This window comes from Bombyx mori, chromosome 14 (assembly GCF_030269925.1).
Source record: "Bombyx mori chromosome 14, ASM3026992v2".
NCBI classification, from domain to species: Eukaryota; Metazoa; Arthropoda; class Insecta; order Lepidoptera; family Bombycidae; genus Bombyx; species Bombyx mori.
The window spans coordinates 6,193,397-6,220,689 of NC_085120.1; the positions used below are offsets into that span (position 1 = coordinate 6,193,397).

Below are 27,293 nucleotides of genomic sequence, written 5' to 3' on the forward strand. Positions count from 1 at the left end.
CTCTGGATTTCCACAAATAATTTAAGACCAAAATTAGCCGAATCGGTCCAGCCGTTCTCGAGTTTTAGCGAGACTAACGAACAGCAATACATTTTTATATATATATAGATTTTATTATTACAGAATAAGACCGTGTAGTACTCCCATAAAACAGGTGTCCGAGCCGTGGATACCGACAGACTAGTTGGTCAAGACAAATCTCTCAATGAAAAAAGATCACTTCAAAGCGAAACGAATGCTTGGAAGGTTATTATTACACGTTATTTTTTGTGTGTCCATGTAGTTAAATTTGGTGCATAGACTCCCGAACTTTTTGTGTGTCGTATAATATTTTAGATCTGAGTATATTTTATTTTTTAACTGTATTGATGGGTCAAGAGTTCACGGCCTCTGTTTCATAATGTGATTAACAGAACTCAAGTACACCACAACCTGAGTTTCTCACCCTGAAAAGAGTGAGTCTCAATTGTATTGTAAAATGGCTATCCCGCCTTCCATTCCGGAACGAATGATAGCTCTGTAGTAAAAAATAGATATGACGGTAGTAATAAGCCATGTACGCTTAAAATGCTCAATATTCATATGTCGATCGGAGAAGGCAGTGCTTTAGTATAATACTAGCTAAAGTTGCTACTCATTCTTATGTGTATTCCACAATTTTCTTTTATAACATCCGTGAGAAGATAAGGGCTCGTGCTATTCCAGGCCACCAGGACAAAGCCTTGATCGATTTCCAGTTTTGTAGGATAAAACAAAAACTAAAATAGTTAAAGATACTTTGTTTTTGACGACACCGTTGGCTTTTATGTGCTCCAATTTAAATCTCATACAGTCAAATTTTGGACGTAGACTACTAGCTCGTAGTATTAGCGCGATAAAGACAACTTTGGAGGTGACTGGATTAGCAGTTGAAATTGATACGGCTCGCAGTTATATTCAACAAAGTGGATTTTAGATGTTCATAATTCAATTTTTTATCAATTTCAACCCGCCTTGTATAAGCTTCTCCATTGTGTATTAAACAAATGGACCTTATTTTGTGATCCAATTTCTGGGTTACAGTAGCTTCTTACTATTTATTTTGTTTCGATATGGTTTCCATTCGAGAATGCTTCTATTGTTTTTGTAATACGAAGCTGCTCCATTTCATCTCCAGTTCGTCAATCTTCAAAGTTAATCGTTATATTTTCAAATGGATAATCGATCAGTAACGTTTCGGTCGATTGCTAGATGTAGTGAAAGCTGTGAAAATATTTAAACAAACTTAACCGGAACAATGAGTTGAATGATTATGATGCAATTATTTTTCTAGTTATAGTACAACGGAATGTGATAATTTTCATCATTTTGAATTGGCTTATCTTAAACGGGTTTTCACATGTTTTTAATTTTGGAAGAAGTATTCCAAAGGCAATTCATGGGTCAACGTTGTATTTTTTCTCTTCCCCGTTGTTTCGTATTCATTTCGAATATTTCCTTGTGGATTATATCACTTTAGGAATCACTCATTATAATCAAAGTTCAATTAAATTCGATACTGTGTCACTCGCCATCCAAAACTAAAATTATTTTCGCCTTCTGATTTCCGTAGTATGATATCTGGTATCCAAACGAACATCTTCATTTTATAATAATTATAAGAAATAACTTTTCAGGAACACATTTGCAGATGCTATTGTAGTATGGTTTATGAAAATACTCATAGATAAAGTATTATAACGTTTTATCCTTGATTATGTTTTCCCTAATCATTGAAGTAAACTATATAGAAAAACTATTATAAAAATAAAAAATAGTGTGGTTTTTGACGGATTATAGACAAAGGCTACGCTTAAGTCACTGGCAGCATTCACTACCTACTAGTGATATAATCTGTGGTACAGACAAAATCCCGCCAAAATCAATGAAAGTTTGTATTTGTCAATAAAAAACTGCTAAATGATACTGTTTAAACTAATTCAAAAATATCTGCATAATGTTTGCTTGTGTTGTTTAATTTAGCAAGGACATGTACGAGGTCTAAATTCTACACCTAGGTGCTTAAATTTAAAAATATTATAAACACGAAAATATTGTATAATGACATACGGAAATTTAAACTGTTTCACAGATTCTCACCGATCATAATATAATAGCATAGCATTAGTTGTGCAAACAAAAATCGTTTGGTGATTACTCATTCAATAGAATTAGTCATGTCCAGTGATTCAAATGGAAATCTTACAGTGTGTATTACAATATTGTATTGTACACGTTGGGAGATCTCTAAATGACATTCCATTAGGTAAGTGATTTTTGTAGATTGTTGTTGAAAGTGTGTTGCCATAGCAACGGTCGCAGCAAATTGATTACGAAATTTATTTTAGTAATGGTTGAATTCGTAATCTGCTGTATAAGGGTAGTTCTAATGAAAAAAATTAGACCTGGAAAAGCTAGTCAAAAAGTCCGATCAAGCATCTCTAAGAATGTGGTACAACAATATATTATGTGAAATATTTTGGTAAGTAAAAGTAAAAATCTCCTGATTTCAAGAAATAATTAATTTTGTTCAGTGATACAGCTAGCAATCTTCCAATTTTGTTTATCATGAAGAGGCTTTTCTTTCTCATTTTCGATGCTTGACATTTTCGAATACATATAGTAGTCAATATAGTCTCCTATCTTTGCCACACATTTACAATTAAATTTATGCCATTCTCTTTTGCTTTCATTCTTTTTTTTATTTTTCTTTATTAGAGAATAAAAAAACAAAAAAAGGATGAAAGCAAAAAAGGCTTTCATCCTTTGGAAACATTCAAAAACATTCAGTAAATTTAGCATTCGAATAATAACGGCGCACTTCGAAACATTTCCGCATAAAACTGTGTATTCTAAAACGTGTTTCAAACGGCCAAGTTCTATGAATGGAAAATCGATACCCCTACAAGCGTAAAACTATAAACGGCACATAATCGTTTGACCGCACACCACAAATACACCGCATACGTTTCACCATAAACGCTCATTCGTTGTACGCAATAGATCCATTTCACGCGCCTAAAACGTATAGGATTACTGCCATCTCAAAGACCCTTCATATTAAGAGCGGCAAAGAAAAATGAACCTTATTGAGCGCTTTCTAAATTATACATGCTAAGTAATGAAATAACAATCTTGATTTTTTTCTATGGATTGTTTTAAAATTTAAATGAATACACGTAAAAGAGTGGGATTTATTAAAAGTAATTCATCAAAACGTAATTATAAAATTTGAATTTAAACATACAGGAAATGGTTGGTAATTTTTCAAATCCTATTACTACATTGTTTTGATCACTAATATGCATATATGGTTGGAGTTGATTTTTCGCCATTATAATTATTAAACATAAAAATAAAAATTTTCGTTTAACTTAAAAAGTCATTGGTTGTATAAGAAAGAAAGACGAAGGTGGACTTTTTGTAACTGCAAGCCAAATTAGGCTACAGCATATTATTATTATTTTCATATGTTTCCCCGTTCTCAGTTCAGTCTGTCGACAGAGCCGGTGGAACTGTATATACGGGCTTTTGGCCAAGTAATATACATTAGTTATGGGTTAATAATTAAGCTAGTTTTTATGGCGTGTAAGTTCCTGCATGTATTTAGGATAGCTGCTTTTTGTAGTGAAATAAATATGTTATCTTTTAAATCTAGAAGCTTTAAGCTGTTGTGGATGTGGTTTAATAATAATATTATTATTATTATTATAAATGAAGAAATCTAAAACTCGGGATAAATGCACGCCGAATTCGGAAGGCTGGACATCACTACCATAGCTTTTATTTAGCTCCAGTGCGAACAAGCTAAATTTAGTGAGCGATCGATAACCGCCTATGTCGGTAGGTGTTTCACTGTCCGTTAGTAAAACAATCACGGATCACGTGACGACGGCCATGTCGCTATCTGTCATCACGACCGCCATAATTCGCGAGTTTTTAATTCAACGAAATTCGAAACATTATTTAGGATCCATAACAATATATCTATGATTTGGACTTGAGAACAATTTTAATCCTGATAGTTTCTTAGTGTACTAAAAACAAAATCGCGATAAATTTGCGTAATAGACTCCACTCAAATCCCAGACCTGTCATTTCGGATCCTCCCGATCTAGTCTCTGTACTGTTTTAGGTACCCCAAGCACCAGTCATTGTTTTTGTCGAACCCGTCGCTTGCGATGAAGGGCTCGGCGAGTAAATTAACCCACAGACACAGCCCACTGAGTTTCTCGCCGGATCTTCTCAGTCTGGTAGATTCAGCGAAGCACAGGTCTTGGTAGGGTTCAAGTTAGCAACGTCGTCTGGTTTGAGCTCCGTGAATTGACCTACTAGTTCGGTGAATCAAGAATATACCCTCGAGGTTACTAAACTAGGTAGAAAAACATAAAAGAAGCACTGCTCTTGCTAATGTCGATGTTAGCAAAGCCCCCAGGCTGTCACGTAAGCCGGCTATATATTCGGTGAATCTGGTACAACTTCTTGAGGTTACAAGTAGCAGTAAGGCTTAAACAAAAACCAGATCACCACCGCGGCTTGTACTATTCCGGATGCGAAGCAGCTTGGGTTCTGGTTTGGTCAGTTGGGATAGTCGATATTATAATTGAGAGAGCATTCGCTTTGAAATCTGACGGGCATCTATGAAAATTGTCCAATTACGTCAAAAACGATTTTATTCATTGTTATGAAATGTTTATTAACAAATTGTTGTTAACAAACGCAATGTACATACTTATTGCCAAACGTAAATAGGTATATGTATTAATCTGAACGCAAAAAATGACGTTAGATTCTTTATTAAAATTCACAAAGACGTTCACGTTAAATTCGACTTTGGAATAAAAAAAGGTCAAAGAAATTGCCATTGTGAACGTCATCGCTCGTTATTCTGTGGCTTGACAACGTGTTGCTATGTAGAAGCACGTGACTATTGTTAACTAGAATTATTAGCAACGAGTGAGATGTTTGTACGTAGTTATTTAATCTAACCGTAGGTCGAGCGACTCTGCGTATTACAGCGGACTTGGTCCCGGGCCTCCAGTGTCTTTGTGAGATTTTACATATCCGCGTATTTGAGGTCTGGGTGCATTTATTATTATAAAAACTCCTTGATTTTTAATCATCATACTTTATCTTCAATTTTTTGTACATGGCAAGTAAAAAAGATATATATTACTGTTTCAGAATTATTTGGTCGGAAAATATGCATTGTTAAATTTATAGATATATTAAATTGCAATTAGTTCGAAAATTCGTTCATACATTCTAATTTTTTTTTGGCGTTTCGCATACTTTATATTTTCAGAGTTATAACACTAATAGCATTTCGCTTAACATGCGAGCAGTTTTTGTTATGTACGAGTTGACGTTATTGTCCATAACATTAAGCTAGCTTTAAATAAATTACCCTAAATCGTTTCTATATTCAAAATAGCAATCATAACGGGCAGCTAAACCCCATAGAAACACCACGACCTTGCTTGCAGCCAAATCATGGCGTATAGGTACAATTACACCATGGTACGACTGGACAAAGGTACAGCCATGGGAATGGAACCTCCATTTGTCATAGACAACACAATAGTCTATTGAACCTCCACCACACGAATATACAAAGTTTCCCTTACTAATTATTTTCGAAAGATTTTGTTCGTGATTCTTCGATCGGTATAGGTGGAAAATAAATTTATGTATACTTTTTACGTATTGTATATTTTTAGGCTTAGGTATTTCATGTTTTTTAATAAAACAAGCAGCTTCTTAGTAAAAATCACATCGTTTGATGATCGTTTTATGAGAGGTTTCTTTCTTTATTGTTTCTATCATAATTTTTTTTAATACATAGGTCATATTTTTCAAGCCTAAGACATGGAAAATTTCGGATATCAACAAATTTGATGTAGAAAATCTAAAATGTGACAGTGACGTGGTAAACAAAGATTCTGAAGTAGTAGATATGTCATTAAATTTTATTCCCCTTAATCAATATAAGACTATTAAAATAATGTTTTATTAATCTATTTTCGAGAACCCATAGTACGATATTAATATTCTTAATGGACGGAATGAAGCGACCTATTTCTCAAAATAGAAAAGGAAAGACAAGTATTACTCATTAAATTATTGATGTAATGTGTCGTTAATATTTTCTACATTTGGAGTGATTGATATGACAGGTTTATTTTGGAATAGTTTTGTCAAATGTCAACAGGACTAATTAGAAATAGGGTGAAAATGAGAGTCGCCCTATAATCAAAAGCAGGTCTTCCAAAAAAAGACGGCCTGGTAAGCATTTATTACCATAAATAAAATTATTTCATGTTTCTTAGTATTTTAAATTTGTTTGTTTTTACATCATCTATGCTTTCTTTGTTGCACCCAATGAGTGAAAGAGGTCACGCCTCGTCTATCACCCGATTGCTTTAAAAATGGTATATAGTTGTTTTTGGTCCTTCACAGAGAACATTTTTTATATTATTGATAAAGAAAATCGGTCGGTCGGCCCATAGCTGGCGCGTTAGTGGTTGCATAAAAGTGGATTTTTTTTGTTGAATTTTGTGGGTTATTCAAGTCATTCTTTGCAAAAGCTGTCAATGACCCCATCGAACATCTCGGGTACTTTTGAAAAGTTTTCTCCTGTAGTCCCGATCCAATATAAAAAGGGGAAGTTACAAAAGTTGAAATGTGCGAAGACTTTTATTTTTCTTAAAATACCATAGCCTTTGAAATAGTAAGGAATAGTCTTTGCTGTCGCAGCATGAATGAGATAAGTGGTATTCGGCAAGAGATTCGCTTTGGACATTTTTCACGTAGCATTTCATTCTTACAGCGACTCATAACAACACAGTGTCTGCCACTCAAATTTTCACTTTAATTTTTCTGGTAGAATAATTTAGAAGCACTGTGCGTCTGTCTGAACGACAGCTGAATGGTGGTGAACAGCGAAAGCTGACAACAAAGCATCGTCTTTGTGTGTGTGTGCTTCACTTTCATTCGATTGTTATGTTATTAATGTTTAGTTGCGTATGACCTTTTCAATAGGCGTTGTTAATGCTACCGATACTACAGTAAATAAAGCACGTATTCTCGTAAACGAAGTATTTATATACCGGCTTCTTACCACTATACGATGCTAAAGGTTGAAAAAGAATAAAAGTGGAAGATTTAACTTGTGATTTTTTTTAAAAATGATTCAAATTTGAATGCACTTTTCTAATTCCGCTCTTGTGGGTACACGAAATTCGAATTACATTACTGAAGAGGACACTACTGCCCACGCGGAATGGGTATCTTAGTAGTAGACCCATATAATATGAGCTCCCCACCACGCTGTTTTCTGAGCGCTATGATATGTCCTACTTCAAACGAGGCTTGTGGAGAATATTAAACGTTAGGCAACGGCTTGGCTCTGCCCCTGGTATTTCTAACGTCCATGAGCGACGGTAACCACTTACCATTAGGTGGGCTGTATGCTCGTCTGCCTGCTACGGCAATAAAAAAAATCTATTATCGTGTAAAGACCTCTGATCACAAAAGTAATGGCAATTTTAGCGGTTACCATATCTTAGAATCACAATTGTTTTCAATGTGTTACATTAATAATTAAAACCTAAATAATTTTTGTTACAGGTATGTTCCTAAAAACACTACGCGTGTAGCAGCCTCCCCAGCAGAGGATCAATTATGGTAGTTTACTAATTAAAACGGTTAACATAAAACTTCGTTTGCATCGAGACGTGGAAACGACCGTGGGAATATAATAACGGTATCCTTATGAAGCTCGCAAATTTTAAAATCAAGTTTCGACGCTTAATACAAGAAGTGATTGCTTCAACTAAGACCGGTTTGCTTTAAAACCGATTTAAGGGTAATCATTCAACTTAACGTAAAATGATGTTAATTTCCTTGACTGATTACATTGAAATCGTTTTGGTCAGTTTGTATTTAATATGTGAGCCCGTAATGTAAAGTGAAGACGGTTGACCCGCGTCACAAGGGACTATTGACCCCGGAAGTCAATAGATATTCTGATTGGATTACATTGCGTGCCGACCAAAAGTATTCGTAATTTTTTTGTTTGTTTTTGAAACAAAGAATTGCTTTGTTTGCATTCTTAGTTAATTGTTGGAGAGCTCTTTGTTTTTTTTAAAGCATTGACTCTTTAAATCAGTTCCTTTGATAGTTTCATAGTTGCGTTACGCTTACGGGGTAACAAATTCTAAGCAATTTCCCTACCCTCATCATAAAATAACTATGTATGTATGTGTAATTAATATCAATTGCATCCAGATTTTGTTTGAGACTGTCTTTATTGAGATTAACTACAAAAATAGCGTATATTTTTCAGTCTTAACGGTCTATACATAATTTAACCGTATTCATTTGAAACTAGAGGTCCCGCAGTAGTCGAAATTCGACTATTATTAATTGGAATTGTAAGTTTGTACACTATTATGATTGTATTGTACTTCTATAATCACAAATTTCGCCAAGGCTACACTATAAAAAATATTAATAAAGACAAACAATATTTAATCTATTCTCAATTTGACCACAAACGTCAAGAACAAAAGTTTGACAATAAATAGTATGCATGCGTGTGTGCGTCAAATACATGGTATATATGTAGTGTGTTTAATGTTTTCTTTATTGATTTAATGTATATTTTATGCATTATTTAAAAAAAAAATTGCCAATTTGTGCACTTCTTGTCTATATTCTCTATAAGTGTGGAAAATTTCATACTCCTCCGTCCGCGCAATTTACGTAAAAAGGGATACAAAGTTTTTGCTTCACGTATTAATATATAGAATACACTAACAACTGACGACGGCTCAATACTTGAATAGTCAGCGTAACGTTAAATCATAAGCGAGTACATTTTACTCTATCACGAACTGGCCCTGTTACACGTTTTCGAATCGCAGCGCTAACCGTTCACAATTAAATCGTATTTGCATTACACCGTAATGTATTTGTGAGCACTTTATTGTGATCAATGGTGAACAAAAAGATGGCGTTAGAGAGCTCACATTGCTTAGGCTTAATCTGTTAAAAACAAAAATAACCTGGACTTTTTTTTTATTGGAGACCATCACATATTTTGTGTTTAATTGAAATATAATAAATTTGTACAGGAATCCTACACACAATTAAAAGGATTTTTGTTTTTTTTTCGTGTTAAATTTTGTATCATTATTTCCGTTTTAATTAAATGTTTGTCACGCCACACTCTATTATCGATAATAACTTCTGATCGTTTTGTTTACAGTACTATACATGTTTGTTTTGCAACCATTACTAGTTTCTATAATATAACTAAAATAGTTAATCTAACTAATCGTGCAGGCAATAGACGATTTAAAAATCAAACAACTCTGAATAATTATACGAATTCGTGCAGGAATGTTAAGAATCTATATATACATATACGGCACGGTGTAACGCATTGCCCTGGTTCCATAGTTCGTAGTAGAATTGAATTCTCGCGTGCATCAATTACAATATTCTGTATAATGTCCGCGCTTGGTTGCGCTTGCGACATGAACCGACGCCTCTGTGCCCGATTTACACAATTATAATAATAACTTCGTATTGTACGAAGGCATTTGGTATCCACCTCGTTTATAGGAAAAGGGTATCTGTGATTGTGTTACAGCGTGTTTTTATAGCTTAATTCGAAGATGCTTAGAAACCAATTGCACTTAAATATTATAAATGAGGATGGGTCTGTCTACGTACGGGATTTATTGCACTAGGCAATTGAGTCCGTGACCCGTCTAGTGTTAAGTGGTTACGGGAATCCATAGACGTTGCCAGAATAATATGAATCGAGCCGTTATGGTTAATTACTCGAATCTATTGTATAGGGCTGTGCCAGTCTACAAACGAAAACATATTAATTAGTGCTTCGCAAGAAAATATAATAAAAAAAGGTGACTATTTTAGAGGATGATGGTGCCGTTTAGTACTATCTGCACAGAATGCTGTACGATCAAATATGTAGGTATATTGCTCGAATTTAAAGAAAAGTTAGAGCTTGATTTTCATCCTACGATGTGGAAGTCGTTCATGAAGATGTGTTTAGTAGTACATTTTTCCTTAATAAAATTCGAACTGCTTCAAGGATTTGAGCTCCGCCATTGTAATCGGGTAAAATTTAATTTTTGTCCAATGTTTTCAATCGGAAACCCCGGTCATCGTTCTCGTCGAACCCGTCGCAAGCGACGAAGGGCTCGGCGAGTGAATTAACCCACAGACACAGCCCACTGAGTTTCTCGCCGGATCTTTTCAGTAGGTCGCGTTTCTGATCCGGTGGTAGATTCTGCGAAGCACGGCTCTTGCTAGGGTCACTGTGAGCAACACTCCGGTTTGAGCCCCGTGAGCTCACCTACTAGCCCGGTGACGCTGATATGGTCCCCAAGACCATCAGCTTAGGTAGGAAAAAAAAGCAATCGGAAATACACTGAAAAGATAGTGTCGATTCGTTGAATTTGGTTTTCCAATAAATAATTAACGTAATTTTTAGTGCCAATTCGATTTACTTAAATGTGAATTTTTGTAATGTGAATTTTTGTTAGCAACAGCCGTCGACAATATTTAAATATGTAAAAATCAGTGGCGAATGTCAGTAACAACAATTTAGATACTCGCGCCGAATACCGAAAATCCAATATTAAAATTGTACTTCAAAGAACATTGACACCCATCGAGTTATCCGGTTGGCACGTAGGTGGTAAGTTAAAATATAAAAAATAATATAGCGGTACTAGTTAGAAATGGTTCGCTTATTTTTTTTAAAATCTTAAATAAGCTCTCGGCTTACTTGGTGCTATGTGGATCTGGAATTTAATGGAGAGACCACATACATAGACCATAGACGCATTGGTTACTACGTGAATTCGGCTGGCCACTTTAAAATATCTGTTAAATTATCGAACAGCAGTAGAAGTTTGTTGATTTTTTAATAAAGGTACACATACCGTACACAGGATACAAAGTTATCAGTCAATTGTATAATCTGTCACTCTTTAATAAAAACTGTAAACTATAAAATTATAGAATTGAGATTTGGAAACAGATTTGATAACTGTCCCGTTGGGTCCGTATACTTTAGTCTACGCTAAACCTAACGTTGATAAATAAAGTGAGCTCATCAACGTGAATGTATTCAGTGTGATACGCGTTTTGTTTAAATCAGCAGAGTTTTCCCATGGGCTATTGTCGATGGTTCATCGTGGGTTTGCCTTCTTGGAAACAAGGCACTTCGTGATTTGGGAGATTTGGATTTGTATTCTTCTGTCATTTGTGTGTTATCAAAGAATATTGATGGATGATTCACCTGAATTTACAAATGTCACAAATTATCTGCGACCGAGTCCTCTCGGTATGACGACGGTCCCAATGTTGTTGTTGTTCAGAACTTCTACGCGTCTAAGCTTTTTTTGAATTTCTCATTACCGCGATTCAGGTCTTTATCAGATTTGTTTCTATTCACAAGTACTGCTACATTGAGTTTTATGTATATGTCTTAATACTTAACGAGAAAATCAGGTCTGAGATTATTGTCTGGTAATATTTTAAACATTTTCGTTGTGCCATCAGCCCTAATCGTCACTTCGTGTCATATTTACGGCAGGTTTATGGCTTTACAACATTCACATAGATTTACAAGAAAAGCTGGGACCGTGTAAAACTTATGTAACAAAGGGAAAACGCGGCAAAGACATTTTCGCATACAGCATAGTTTACGAGCCTGTTTAGGGTTGTCTCTTATTATTGAACTATTAGGTTGGTGACTTAGGAACATTGTTGACAGCGTTCATTCGATACGCCGCTAGGTATTCATTCATTTCGTTTACTTTGGATCTATAACAAGATTATCAAAGTTTTAAGATAAGCATTTTAAAAAAAACCGTTTTATTTTAAAACGTCAGCTTTTGTCACAGCGCTACACTTTTTATTAGCTTAAGTAGCTCGCAGTAAGAGCTTACAACCCGCCTAATGAAGTGCTCCTATGATTCTAAAATTATGTCTTATGTCTAGATCAAATTCTTAAAATACTGTAGCAGAATCGATTTCATATCGCATTTTGTTCGGTTTTAAGCGAGTCGTAAACAAAATTAAAACTGCTTATAAGGTTTAATCTCGCCTATTTCATTCTATATTTACATTATATTCCGATGTTTCGAAAACAGTTATCGTGGTGGTCAGCAAGTCGTCCGTGACCACAAAAACTGTACAGTACAGTGGAAATAATAGAACAACAATAATATAAATAAGCAACGCTATATTAAACCCTAAATGTCTTGAAACGATGTCCCGTGCTCTGTAAGGAAGTCTGCATATGAGAAAACTATATATATAGTAACTCGCTCCGGCTTTACGCTGGTGCCTCAGCATATTGTACTGAAAGCGACAAGGCTATATCAAACCTACCTCCTTTACAACCAATAACATTGAAGTATTTTGCCCCTTAAACAATATTACTTACGCACATGATGTCTTATTAACGCGTCATTTTTGAGATTATCAGCACAGCGCACTGTCTCTGTCTACATTTTATATATAAATATAATCTTACCGAAATGATCATCTTTAGGATGGTAAAATTATTCTAACAAAAAATGTGTGCAATTCACACGTGGTAGAAGTGAAACCTTCCAAAATTAAAATACAATTATCCTAAACGTCTTAAGTATATGTAAAATTTTTTCATTAGTAAATAATTGTAAGGTAGCGTCCTCTGTGAATTGATATTTTAATTTCACGTATAATCCTAGATTAAAATTCACTACAAGAGCTTTCATACACACGTTAGTATTAAAAAATCTCACAGATGGCGCTGTATTAAATAGTATGTATATTTCTGTCTCATTCTTTATATTTGTGTCTCTTACCTGTCGTTTTTTCCGTTGCATCCGGTTTGAAATCACAACGATTCTAAAGAAGTTTTCACTTCAATAAAATGGTTATTGCGTAATAAACATCAGCTAGAATCATGGAACTATTTGCTAAGGTGACAACCTTAGCGGCTTTAGAAGACAATATTGCGGTTTTCACACGACGATAAACCGCCAACAGTTGGAAAACGTGTGCATGATGCACTGACAGCTTACTCATTAACGCGAATAGTTTTGTTTAGGTACTCGTTATGTTTTGTATTTCACGAATACATACGCGATAACGATTACACATTACGATCGTTAAGTAGTCGAGGAAGCGATTAAATAAATTATTATTAAAACACGACGTGATTATTATGACAATCTTACACGCCAAACATAGAATACAACCTATGTTTGGTGTTGTCTTCTCAGTTTTTTTGAAGTGAAAACTTCTTTAGAATCGTTGTGATTTCAAACCGGATGCAACGGAAAAAACGACAGGTAAGAGACACAAATACAAAAATGTTTAGGATGAAGCCAGCAAAGAATGAGACAGAAATGTACATACTATTTAATACAGCGCCATCTGTGAGATTTTTTAATACTAACGTGTGTATGAAAGCTCTTGTAGTGAATTTTAATTTAGGATTATACGTGAAATTAAAATATCAATTCACAGAGGGCGCTACCTTACAATTATTTACTAATGACAAAATTTTACATATACTTAAGACGTTTAGGATAATTGTATTTTAATTTTGGAAGGTTTCACTTCTACCACGTGTGAATTGCACACATTTTGTTTTTTTTTATTGCTTGGATGGGAGGTGATCTGAAGTGGTTACCGGAGCCCATGTACATCTACAATGTAAATGCCGCCACCCACCTTGAGACATGATTTGTAAGAACTTACTTTTAACAGTACAACGGCTGCCCCGCCCTTCAAACCGAAACGCATTACTGCTTCACGGCAGAAATAGACATGGTGGTGGTACCTACCCGTGTGGACTCACAAGACGTCCTACCACCAGTAAAAGTTCTATGTGTTTTTAAATGGTTAGATATCCTATGCATCCTTTCGTTTATTTCGCAACGCTACACGCATCCCACACATGTGGGCCACACGACATTACAGCATTTCCTGTGATTGTGCCGAGCTATAGTGCGGAGAGAGTGCGTTGCGTATATACACCATACTAACCCGCCATGCGTATCATGAAAGATTTTCCCTAACAATATTTTTGGTATTTAGAAAGTAAATGTGTCAGTACTTATTAATGCTCCGCTTATATTTTTTTTTTTTTTGCTTACATGGGTGGACGAGCTCACAGCCCACCTGGTGTTAAGTGGTTACTGGAGCCCATAGACACCTACAACGTAAATGCGCCTCCCACCTTGAGATATAAGTTATAAGGTCTCAAGTACAGTTACAATGGCTGCCCCGCCCTTCAAACCGAAACGCATTACTGCTTCACGGCAGAAATAGATGAGGTGGTGGTACCTACCCGTGCGGACTCACAAGAGGTCCTACCACCAGTAATTACGCAAATTATAATTTTGCGGGTTTGATTTTTATTACACGATGTTATTCCTTCACCGTGGAAGTCAATCGAGAACATTTGTTGAGTACGTATTTCATTAGAAAAATTTGTACCCGCCTGGGATTCGAACACAGGTGCATCGCTCAACACGAATGCGCCGGACATCTTATCCGTTAGGCCACGACGTGTGTGTGTGTGTGTCAACATGGTAGTATGTGTAATGTTTTTTATGGATTTATTGTATTTTTAGGTACAGGCACATTTGTAGGCAGGTATAGGTAGGAATTCAGAGGACATTGAAATATATGCTTGAATTAAAGCTACTGGTAGGGCATATTAGAGGCTCGCCTGTGTATATTCCCCTGTCTTGCCTGTTTCTGTCACATTATGGTTGAGTAGGATAGAAAATGCAATTAGAACTCTAATCTTACGTTCAACCAGGAACCATTTAGTACCAGGGAAGCCGTGAGCACGTTCATCCATTTAGCGTATTAAATATATCTTGATTAGCATAAACTCGGCATTCAACCGTAAATCAAACATTAACTAAGTTTTAATTCACTGTATTGAAAGTATAGTACGTAGCTCTTTCTTCTGATGTAGGTATTTTCTTCGACTTTTATGAAGTATTACTGGTGGCCCAAAGGTTTTGCAAGTTTCACCAGGACGGGTTGACGAGCAAGGAGTCAGTCAGCAGGGTAGGTATTCTCAAATCGTGTAAGTGATGAAAAATATTAATCACCGACAGCCTTAAAATAGTTTTAAATTTTTTGCTATTATGTTAAAACAATATTTAACATAGCCATATTACGAAAACTGAATAAAAATAAATTTTAAAATTCAGAAGCTTCTACAAATACGTATAATTACGCTAAACTTTTAACTCGTAAAACTTTATGGTTGCACACGATCGATAATTGAGTCCAAAGAACAAGTAGCTGCCGCCAATTGTCTCAATTACCTAATTGACACTATAAAAATAATAACGACATATAAAAATTTCAGCTAACACTATTCTGTGAACCATTATAGCTACTCAAACTTTTAGTTTATTTGACATTGATCTAATTCAAGCAACTCTAATTCTTTTTCGATTATTATTAATAAGTAAATTTTAAGTGAACACTATACACCACAGTATTCGGCTATAGAATTTCGAAAATTTGTTACTGGAGACCATAGACATCATAACGTCGTCACCCATCTTGAGACGTGAGCTTAAAATCTCAATTCCTTAACGACTGTCCCAACCTTGAGATATTGTCTTAATTCAGACTCTAATAATAATTATTGGATTTATAACTTACTTTCGATATTCACACTCGCAAATCCACATATATAAGTAGTATTATGATTATGTTGTAAAAGTATTTGAAGACATGAGTGGATGAAAGGGTTAAGTAGATTTTTTAAGATTTTTTAGTTTTTACATTGAATAAAGGTGTTATGTGCCCATAAACCATATTAGACCTTAAAATCGCATGTGATGAAGGAGCTATGTACGAAGAAAAAATATTATCACTTTGAATGAAAGTGACATGAGAACTTAGGGTATTCTTTAAAAAAATATAACGACTTTGACACTTGAAAAAGTCAGGAAATACTAACAATCGTCATGCGATACGTTCGTAACATAAACGCGAAATTCTTCTTGAAGCTATTTCAATATACATATATCGAAATTGTGCAAAGATACGTAATAACCCCTTAATGGATTATTCGAATACAGACCCACACTTTCGCGTCAGCCCGACTAAGCTAATGAACCGTGAAGCATTTGTAACTTGAGATTAACTTACCGTTAATCAGGGCTACCGAGTTGGCGCGGGAAAATAATCGTTTTGTACACGGGAGATGTTATGATAGTTCTAACAAAAATTACTTAGAGTGGTCTACGTAACATTATGTGAAATATTACCTATAGAAAATACTTGAAATTAGCACATTGTTTGAAGCTATGAAAAATATTAATGGCTTAGTAAATAACGTAGCTTTTGAATAGATAAACCGGCTTACGTGTTTTGCATTGAATATCATTGAGGACATTGAAATATATGCTTGAATTAAAGCTACTGGTAGGGCATATTAGAGGCTCGCCTGTGTATATTCCCCTGTCTTGCCTGTTTCTGTCACATTATGGTTGAGTAGGATAGAAAATGCAATTAGAACTCTAATCTTACGTTCAACCAGGAACCATTTAGTACCAGGGAAGCCGTGAGCACGTTCATCCATTTAGCGTATTAAATATATCTTGATTAGCATAAACTCGGCATTCAACCGTAAATCAAACATTAACTAAGTTTTAATTCACTGTATTGAAAGTATAGTACGTAGCTCTTTCTTCTGATGTAGGTATTTTCTTCGACTTTTATGAAGTATTACTGGTGGCCCAAAGGTTTTGCAAGTTTCACCAGGACGGGTTGACGAGCAAGGAGTCAGTCAGCAGGGTAGGTATTCTCAAATCGTGTAAGTGATGAAAAATATTAATCACCGACAGCCTTAAAATAGTTTTAAATTTTTTGCTATTATGTTAAAACAATATTTAACATAGCCATATTACGAAAACTGAATAAAAATAAATTTTAAAATTCAGAAGCTTCTACAAATACGTATAATTACGCTAAACTTTTAACTCGTAAAACTTTATGGTTGCACACGATCGATAATTGAGTCCAAAGAACAAGTAGCTGCCGCCAATTGTCTCAATTACCTAATTGACACTATAAAAATAATAACGACATATAAAAATTTCAGCTAACACTATTCTGTGAACCATTATAGCTACTCAAACTTTTAGTTTATTTGACATTGATCTAATTCAAGCAACTCTAATTCTTTTTCGATTATTATTAATAAGTAAATTTTAAGTGAACACTATACACCACAGTATTCGGCTATAGAATTTCGAAAATTTGTTACTGGAGACCATAGACATCATAACGTCGTCACCCATCTTGAGACGTGAGCTTAAAATCTCAATTCCTTAACGACTGTCCCAACCTTGAGATATTGTCTTAATTCAGACTCTAATAATAATTATTGGATTTATAACTTACTTTCGATATTCACACTCGCAAATCCACATATATAAGTAGTATTATGATTATGTTGTAAAAGTATTTGAAGACATGAGTGGATGAAAGGGTTAAGTAGATTTTTTAAGATTTTTTAGTTTTTACATTGAATAAAGGTGTTATGTGCCCATAAACCATATTAGACCTTAAAATCGCATGTGATGAAGGAGCTATGTACGAAGAAAAAATATTATCACTTTGAATGAAAGTGACATGAGATCTTAGGGTATTCTTTAAAAAAATATAACGACTTTGACACTTGAAAAAGTCAGGAAATACTAACAATCGTCATGCGATACGTTCGTAACATAAACGCGAAATTCTTCTTGAAGCTATTTCAATATACATATATCGAAATTGTGCAAAGATACGTAATAACCCCTTAATGGATTATTCGAATACAGACCCACACTTTCGCGTCAGCCCGACTAAGCTAATGAACCGTGAAGCATTTGTAACTTGAGATTAACTTACCGTTAATCAGGGCTACCGAGTTGGCGCGGGAAAATAATCGTTTTGTACACGGGAGATGTTATGATAGTTCTAACAAAAATTACTTAGAGTGGTCTACGTAACATTATGTGAAATATTACCTATAGAAAATACTTGAAATTAGCACATTGTTTGAAGCTATGAAAAATATTAATGGCTTAGTAAATAACGTAGCTTTTGAATAGATAAACCGGCTTACGTGTTTTGCATTGAATATCAAGTAACGCTTAGATATGAATACATATGTTTTCATTTAAGTTCTTTGCTTTCCCAAAATAATACTAACAGTATTATTATCCTTTTTTTTATTTGTTCTCATGAGCACTACATGCGTCTATGTTAGAATACGAAAATTAATGTGCAATCAAAGTAAATTATTTAATAAAAAAGAAAGGTGACATTGTTTATGTGAACGTCAAAACGTCAATGTCATTATGACAACCGCCATATAGCCGCCATTCGTAAATCCGGTTGCCGCGTAATCTAGACACATTTAGAAAAATAATTATCTGACAACCCACACGCATTTAATTACAAAGCAAAAGTGTTGCGACAAATTCATTAACCGAACAGAACACGTCCCAATGAATATATTTATTAGTACGGAGCAAGCGATGAGTTATGAGACAGCTCTGTGAATAAAATTTAGAATCTTAATTACCTTACTGGTGACACTGCGAGAGATATGACTCTGTATAAATTAAAAATGAAAGATTGTAAAACGCGCGATCGCGTGGGCTTTGAAATAGATGCAGTTCATTGGGCATGCAAGTTTTTAATGTTGTTTGAATTGTCTATGGCACCGATGTGCGAGTAAATCAGTAAAGACGAGAGATTAAGAAGTATCTAACGTGGGAATGTTAGATAATGTCGTTCTTATTACAATTACGAATGGTAGGCAAACAAAAAATCTTAATCTACTTATACAGATGCGAACTTAATAATCGTTGATTGGTGTTTCGAAAATTCTTGAAGTATTTTAAATTCTGTTGTTGGTAACTATATGGCTACCACTGGCCTATTTTAGACGCCGTCTCACAGCTGTTCGGTTTGTGATGTCACTAGGCTTCGCTAACCAAAGTCCTTTTCAAAATCGCTAAACATGGCTACCACCGGCTGACTTTTGGCGCGCACTGCGGTACCGTAGGTTTGGTGTAGCCGGTGTGGTGGAACTCGATGGGGTTTAGTCGGTAGCCGGTTTTGCGGGGCGAGTTCCTCGCGTGCCTTTTTCAAGACGTAGTCTCCTGCGAAGAACTTGCGGAGGTGGAGGACCTTAGCTCCCCTCGTCTCTCTCTTCCTCTTGGGAGGCGCCGGAGCCCGACATTACCCGGTCCGTCACCCCCTCGACCGGGTATCCGGAAAAGGATTCCCCAGAGTTAAAAAAAAATGCGTGACGTGAAGTCGTTTGCCCGTTTAAAGTGACAAATAAACATTGAAAATAAACCTACCAACGCAATAAAAAAATAATTGAAGTTATGATGTTTGTTAAGAAATTGAAAGTTTATATGAGAAACGTTTTCCCTTTATTCGTGACGTTTTCTGTCAAAGAGAAGACCTTTTGACATATAATGCTCATGCGCCTCCATATTTAGGTACTAGCAGCAATGGCAGGATGAGAAATAACCGCCAGGTACAGAAGATAAATAAATGAAAAGTCATGGTTTGAAAATTGGATTGAATAAGTTCGTTAATAAAAACTTATTGAGCCGATACATTAAAAATAAATAAATATCAAAGACGTAACAATAAAATATATCTATTAATTCCGTTTGAACAAAAAGTATAATGATATGCAAATGATCTTGTTGAGGTTATTAAATATCAAATTACGCATAATAACCGATTTGAAGTAATAAAATATATAAAAAATTTACAGCCTATCAAATTTACACGATAAAAAATATAACTACCGTATATATAAACATGATTTACTGTATTCAATTAAATTTTACTTAACTATAGTCAAATGTATCTTATCTTAAGTAAGAATTGTTAAAACGGGAAGACATATGTACATACGGCCCATTGTAGGTAAGTTGTTACGGGACCTCATAATAACGTGATTATAGTAATGACAATTTTTTTAAGGCGTTTATCCAAATGCATTAGGTTTCCGCACCTAGTGAGTTTTCTCAGTATGTTGGTCTTGACAGTCCGCAGCTGTTGGGAGCAGACTGCTGGCCCTAGTTATTTTAGGGCCTCACAATGACATTTTTGGTCACCTACCTTAAGACATGAACTTAAAGTCGCAATTCCATTAACTACTAGTAACCAATGATTATTGTGTTTATTATTTCCATCTTTTTTTTTTTTTATGATTGAGAGATTACTGGTGGCCCGAAGGCCTTTCCAGTTTCACCAGGACAGGTGGGCGAGCAAAGGCTCAGCCAGGAGGGGTGGGATTTACTAACAGCTGCCCGAGCGCCTCCGAAGGAGACCTAACAACTCAAGAGCAATTGCTTCGCGAATGAATCTACTACCGGATCGGAATCGCGACCCGCTGAGAAGATCCGGCGAGAAACTCAGCGGGCTGATGCATGGGCTAGGTTGCACGTCGACCTCTTTGTCGAGTTCGACGAGTACGGTTACTGGGGTCCCTAAGTCTGCTCCTAGTATTAGAGCTGAAGGCATCTAATGCAAAGGTTATTGGATCTGATGGATCCGTAAGGACGTGTCTAGGGCGTCGACGGTGACTGGCTCCTGCATGATCAGGATTCGGTGCGTAGTCAGCGGCGGCAACGATAAGGCGATTATCATGACGCATAGCTTATCGAAGTACCGTTCCGACGCTGACTTCATGTATTTCTGGATTGATTCAAGGCCCAGGTCGTCGTGTAGGTCAACGTTTCTCACGAACCACGGAGCCCCGACGGCTAACCTGCAAAAGCGAGATTGTAGGGATTGGAGGGTGTCTATGTGTGTGCGGGCCGCGTAAGCGAACACCACACTCGCGTAAGTCATGATGGGCCTTATGCAAGTTTTGTAAAGTGTCACCTTGTTCCGAAGGGACATTTTACTCCGCTTACAGATCATGGGATAGAGTCTGCCGAGAATGAATGCGGCACGGTCGCGGACTGTTTTTATGTGTGGGCGGAATGTCATGGATGCATCCAGGGTGACTCCCAGGTACTTAACCTTCCTGACCCAGGGTATAGGTTGGCCGAAGAGGGTGATCGGGGGAGTGATATTTCTCCTCCTAATGCGGGAGGAAATAAGCGGTGAGTTTCCCCTTTGAAATAACACTGCTGTGCTTTTCGCCGGGTTGATGTCTATGCGCCATTTTCGGAACCACTGTCCGAGGGCTAACGCTGCGCTCTGGAGTTTACTCGCGATTAGGGACTTGTTTCTACTTGAGTAGTAAATGGTTGTGTCGTCAGCGAATAAGGCTAGCTGGGTCGGCGGCGACCGGGGAATATCATTAATAAATAAACTAAATAGGAGGGGTGAGAGGACAGAGCCTTGCGGGACTCCAGCTGTGAGAGGTCGTGGGGAGGAGCGGGTTCCCTCTACTCGATATCGAAAAGAGCGGTTCGACAAGAAGTCCCGTATGATGAGCACGAGACTATCCGGCACGCCCATGTTGAATAGTTTGAAAATCAAACCGTTGTGCCAGACTTTGTCGAACGCTTTTGCGACGTCGAAGAAGAGAGCTCCCGTGTATAACGGTTTTGGTCGATTAACTCCCACAAGAATGTGCTCCGTGAGGCGGTGCACCTGTTGTACGCATGAGTGATTAGCACGGAATCCGAATTGTTCATCGATGAGAATGCCCTTGGATGAGACGAAGTCTCTGAGGCGTTTGTAGAGCAGACGCTCATACAGTTTGCCTAGAGACATGAGGAGGCTAATCGGGCGATAACTCGTCGGATTATTTTTTGGTTTACCGGGTTTGTGTATGCCGATAACGTCCGCTTCTTTCCACACCGTGGGAAAGATACAGTTAGCCATAGCGGCATTGAAAATAGATGCCAACATCACGATGAGTTGGACGGGTAAAGGTTTAATAACGCGATTAGATATACCGTCGGAACCGGGAGCCTTGCGAGGACGTAGGTCTTTGATCAGGTCTTTAACTTCCATTGAGGTGACGGGCGGTAACGCGTCCAAGGGTGGCAAGGAGGCTCTGCGTTCTACCTCACTGTCTACTAATTCTACATGAACAGGGTCCGCGGATTGAATGCTGGGCATGCACTGGGCTTGCAATGTATCGGCCAGCAGCTCTGCTTTTTCGTCATCATCGAACGCCGCGAGTCGGCCTGAGGGGCCTATGAGGGGGGGCATAGTTACTACCGTATCCGATTTGAGAGTACGAGCTAAGCGGTAGTAAGACCTTTGAGAGGGCGCGAGTCCTTCTAAGAAATCAGACCATCTGGCATCTCGGACTTCGGTGATGCGAGACTTTACGTCGCGTTGTAGGGCACGCATTCGAATACGATTTTCCGCGGTAGGATACCTATCGTACGCACGGATCGAGGCGTTCTTAGCTCTAAGGAGTTCCCTAATATCGTCGGGCAATTTGAAGCGGTGAAGGAAGTCCTCCGCTACAACTTGCTTCGATGACCTATCTAATGTCGAGGTGATGTGTGACGTTACGATGTCTATGGCTTCAGCGGTATCCTGAGGAGACGGGATAGAGTCCGGACTAAACGGAAGCGATGGTGGATCAGATTCAGCCAGGCTGATGCCCAGCGTGTGCCAATCCACCACAGTCCTCGTGACGGGAACGGAATCGGGAGCGCGACCGAGCTTCATAATGACGGGACGATGGTCTGAATCTAACTCTGAAACTACTTCAATCGAATGTAAGCGCAGAGTTACGTTTTTTAATAACGCTATGTCGAGTATATCCGGGCGATGCGCGATATTTAGCGGGTAGTGAGTCGGGGTCAGCGGAGCGACGATATCGAAGGCGAGATCATCGACTAACGCGTCGAGGCGCCTGCCATTAGGGGTTGAGGTGTGAGAGTTCCACCTGACGTGTTTACAATTTAGGTCGCCTGCCAGAATGACAGAGCTTCCCATTCCGAGCAGCGCCTCAATATCACTACTTAGAACAATTTTATCCGGTGGAAGATAAACGGACGCGATAACGATCGGCGCGTGTCCAGTCAGTGAGATTCGGCATACTGATGCTTCGATGTTAGAAAGCGCGGGGGGGTCGATTGGGACGCAATGCAGGGCTCTTCTATAGTAAATGACGGTACCACCACCACGAGCAGTGAGCCTGTCGTTCCTAACCATGTTGTAGTTCGCGATTTTAGGGTCGCGGCGCGCGGGCTTAAGCAGGGTCTCTTGCACCAAAAAAATGTCAATTTGATGGTCACGCAAAAAATCACAAACCTGATCACGTTTTTTTTTTTTTTTTTTTTTTTATTGCTTGTATGTGTGGACGAGCTCACAGCCCACCTGGTGTTAAGTGGTTACTGGAGCCCATAGACATCTACAACGTAAATGCGCCACACACCTTGAGATATAGTTCTAAGGTCTCAGTATAGTTACAACGGCTGCCCCACCCTTCAAACCGAAACGCATTACTGCTTCACGGCAGAAATAGGCGGGGCGGTGGTACCCACCCGTGCGGACTCACAAGAGGTCCTACCACCAGTAATTACGCAAATTATAATTTTGCGGGTTTGATTTTTATTGCACGATGTTATTCCTTCACCGTTGAAGTCAATCGTGAACATTTGTTGAGTACGTATTTCATTAGAAAAATTGGTACCCGCCAGCGAGATTCGAACACCAGTGCATCGCTCGATACGAATGCACCGGACGTCTTATCCTTTAGGCCACGACGACGTTGATTTGCGAGACCGTAAGCGTTAAAAAATCCTATCGTTACGGATAGGGGCTTGATTCTACTTATGTACGCCATTGATTATCGGCGGAGTGAGGGGAGGACGTACGTATTTAACGACGCGTATACGTCAGCGTATTCTTGCACAACGGCGATAAAGTGTTGTGCAGTGGAGGCGGCGCGGATGGCGTCGCCCAAAGCATTAACGCGATCAAAGTTGATCGACTGAAAAAAGTCGATCGCTAGAGCGAGATTGTCGGACGCGGTCGGAGGGCAGGTCGCGGGAGAGGGACGAGTCGCGGGGGAGGGACGTATCGCGGGGGTGGGATGAGTCGCGGGGGAGAGAGTTGTAGCCGTGTTCGTGTACGGCAACGGTTTAGCCCAGGCCGAGACGCTGGGCACCGACGCCGGCACGAAAGCAGGCTTAGCCTTCGGCACAGAGGGTGCCGTGGCTTTGATGTCTGGGCCGAAAGCTCGGAGGCGGTTTTGGCGGGCGACGCGGCGATTTATTTTAGGGGCTCGGGGGCAACCACGGTAATTCGCGGGGTGACCCTGTGTTCGGCACAGGACGCAGCTAGGCGGTTCCGTAGCGGTTTTTTGATCGCGAGTGCAAAGGCTCGTGGCGTGATCGCCCAAACACTTGACGCATCGGGAGCGCGCGTGGCAATTACGGGAAGAGTGCCCGTACAACTGACAGTTATGGCACTGGCTCGGAGTGCCTTTTTTATGAGGGGTTTCGACGGTTATTCCGGAAAGCCTACAGACTGTTCGTACGTTGAAAATTTGCTTGCCCTCGGGGGTAGGCTGGAGAGCGACGAGAACCATATTGTATGGCTCCCTCCCGCGTCCTGTGTGCATGCGGTGCACGGAATTGACCGGCAGACCTTGTTCTAGAAGGTCGGCCTTGACGAGATCGGCATCTAATTCCTTTGGGATGCCGCGTATGACCGCGTGAAGTTCACGCTCCTCCTGAAGCGTATAAGTGTGGAAACTTATACGCTCCTTTCGGAGGTAGCTTGAGAGGGCCCTATGGTCGTCGGGTGTCGTTACCTTAATTTGAATCCCATTCGCGAGGTTACGGGCGCTGATAAAATTAATTTTTTTGGCCTGAAGGGCCAGGGAAACTCGGTCCCAAGCTGTCTTCTCTTGAAGGATTACCGCGGGAGGGGTCTGAGTTTTATTTTGTGCCACTGGACGCGGCGACGGTGTGGCACGGGCAGGGGGAGCGACGGGAGTCGGAGGGCGAGGGCGCGACGCGTTCGCGGCTTTACTAATTTTAGCGGCCGCGGGAGCTCGGGATTCCGCAGCGCGCTTCTTACCCTTTACCAGGGTGAATCCATCCGTCGATGAGGCGGGGGCGAGGTCGACCTCCATGTCCGAGTCAGAGTCGGAGGACGAGGAGGCAGCAGACTCGGGAGCAGGCGACCTACGGGCAGATGCAGGACGTCCGTCGGACCCTACGGAACCCGCGGATGATCGCGCCAGGGGAGCGGCGGTCACTGCGGACGACGCAGCAGTTTTACCCACTAGTATAGGCGACGCGGGAGCGGCAGGCATGGCGGACGCTGCGGTGTACGACGTGGGAGCGACGAGCACGGCGGAATCCGCGAGAGGGCTCACGGCGTGATCGGCCTTGAAAGCCAGAAACTCAGAAGTGAGCTTAGGGTGGCGAAGTCGGAGGAATTCTGTAAATAAAGCTTCCATGATGTCTGACCCAGGTGGGGCTGTCCCGGGTCTTAAACACACTCGCCTTGCGGCGAGGCCCCAACTTCTCGGTACTTAGCGGTTCGATTGAACACAGGTGGCGATGCGGCACAATTACTGCAGGAAAAAGAAAGAACAACAAAAAAAAAGGAAACAACAAAAATAAACCAAAACAAAACAAACACTTCCAGAAATACACTCTGTCGGCAGATGTGCCACGAACAAAAGCCGGGTGAACAAAGGCCGGGCTAACAATAAAACCAGGCGAACAATGGCCGGGCGATTGAGTGGTCGATGAGCACGTCCGCAGGCGGCGGGTGCTTCTATCGGACTGGATTTTTCCATCTACAACATTCTTATTGACTGAAATAGATCCCGACACCAAACCTCGAAACTCTAGTTGCTGTTACTACATTCCCATAGCTCATGTTACTGCCTTAAATAAATAAAAAAATAAGTAGTGGTATCTTCTTCCCTTTGATTATGTTCATCCCAAGGTCTTACATCTACACCCCTAATTTTATTAGTTACTATTGCGTGAATACTACCATTTGGTTTATTTTGGCCACGGAGCATTTTTGCTGGGCAGGAAAAGATAAGCATCGATTTCAAATTAGGTGGGTGTTTTATAAAGCAAAACCTTATAATACCAATTTTAAAGTGGACAAAATACAATATATTCGACACTTTATTAAATAAAATTACTGTTTATGTGATATTTTTATCATGCACTTAAATGACATTCTCGCGATTCGAGCGCTTTTATTTTCCTTTTTTTATGTCTTACTGATCTTTCTTTACTTAGGTCTTGAATTAATTGGATTTGATAATTCCGGATTATGTGTACGTTGAAATCCTACTAACTTAGAAATCTCTTGAATTCTGACCATAAAGTTGGCTAATATGTTATAGTAAGACTAATGTTACTCAATATTAATACAAACTAAAGAAGTTATGATTTTACCGCTCATTTTCTTTTTCTTAGACAGCTGAACGACCTCACAGCTCAACTGGTGTTAAATGGTACTGAAGCCTATAGAAATGAACATCAACACAATGTTAATACCACCCACCTTGAGAGTTGAGTGAGAGTTAATAGTAAGTCTCAATGCTATAGTAAAACGGCTGCCCCACTTTTCAAACAGGAATGTATTACTGCTTGTCGGCAAAAAAAATATTGGTTAAACAATGACCAGGGTATTGACCTAAATCATCTTTTGAAATGTGCGACTTGGCTCTGGGAGCTATATTTATTTCTCTAATGTAATTTCTTTTCTCGGTTCCTATTGCTTACTTATTACGATTACTATGTTGACAGTAAGATATTTTTCTTTTACAAACATTATAAATGCGTTCCATTATAACTAGGAGTAGCTATATTGTTCGACTGATAATAAGGCGACGGAGATCTTAAATTTTGCATTTGGCTTCTTAGCTACATAGAGCAGCTTTAACACAGAAAATCAAATCTTTATATCACCCCACTACATTTTAAATTAACAAGGATATTTAGCAAATAATTGAGTGAATGTCATATGAGTTATATTAAGAATTATGAATTAAAGTTCAAAGTTTAACTATATACCTATGCAATATGGAATATTTATGGAAATATTAAGGAATGGTATGGAATGGAATACTGGAAAAAATAGACGCCTCTCAGGTCAATATTTTCAATTGTACAACAACGGCATTTATGACTACGACGTCTATCCGCTTAATATCAAAAGCATCGAGAGCTTCTTTCATACATCTCAACTATAAGTCTAAAAGTACTCCC

General features: G+C 38.6%; 1 protein-coding gene and 1 long non-coding RNA gene across 3 annotated transcripts in view; one reads left to right on the plus strand and one right to left on the minus strand.

The window, feature by feature from the left end:
* The window catches only part of LOC101740122 (uncharacterized), a 125,250-nt gene that overhangs the window by 55,637 nt on the left and 42,320 nt on the right, over nt 1-27,293 (plus strand). The window lies entirely within an intron of this gene.
* Nucleotides 16,743-18,440, minus strand: LOC105842514 (uncharacterized). Its single transcript, XR_001140123.4, has 2 exons — nt 18,212-18,440; nt 16,743-16,944 (listed from the first exon to the last, which is right to left on the minus strand). It is a non-coding gene; the product is annotated as an uncharacterized LOC105842514 (long non-coding RNA).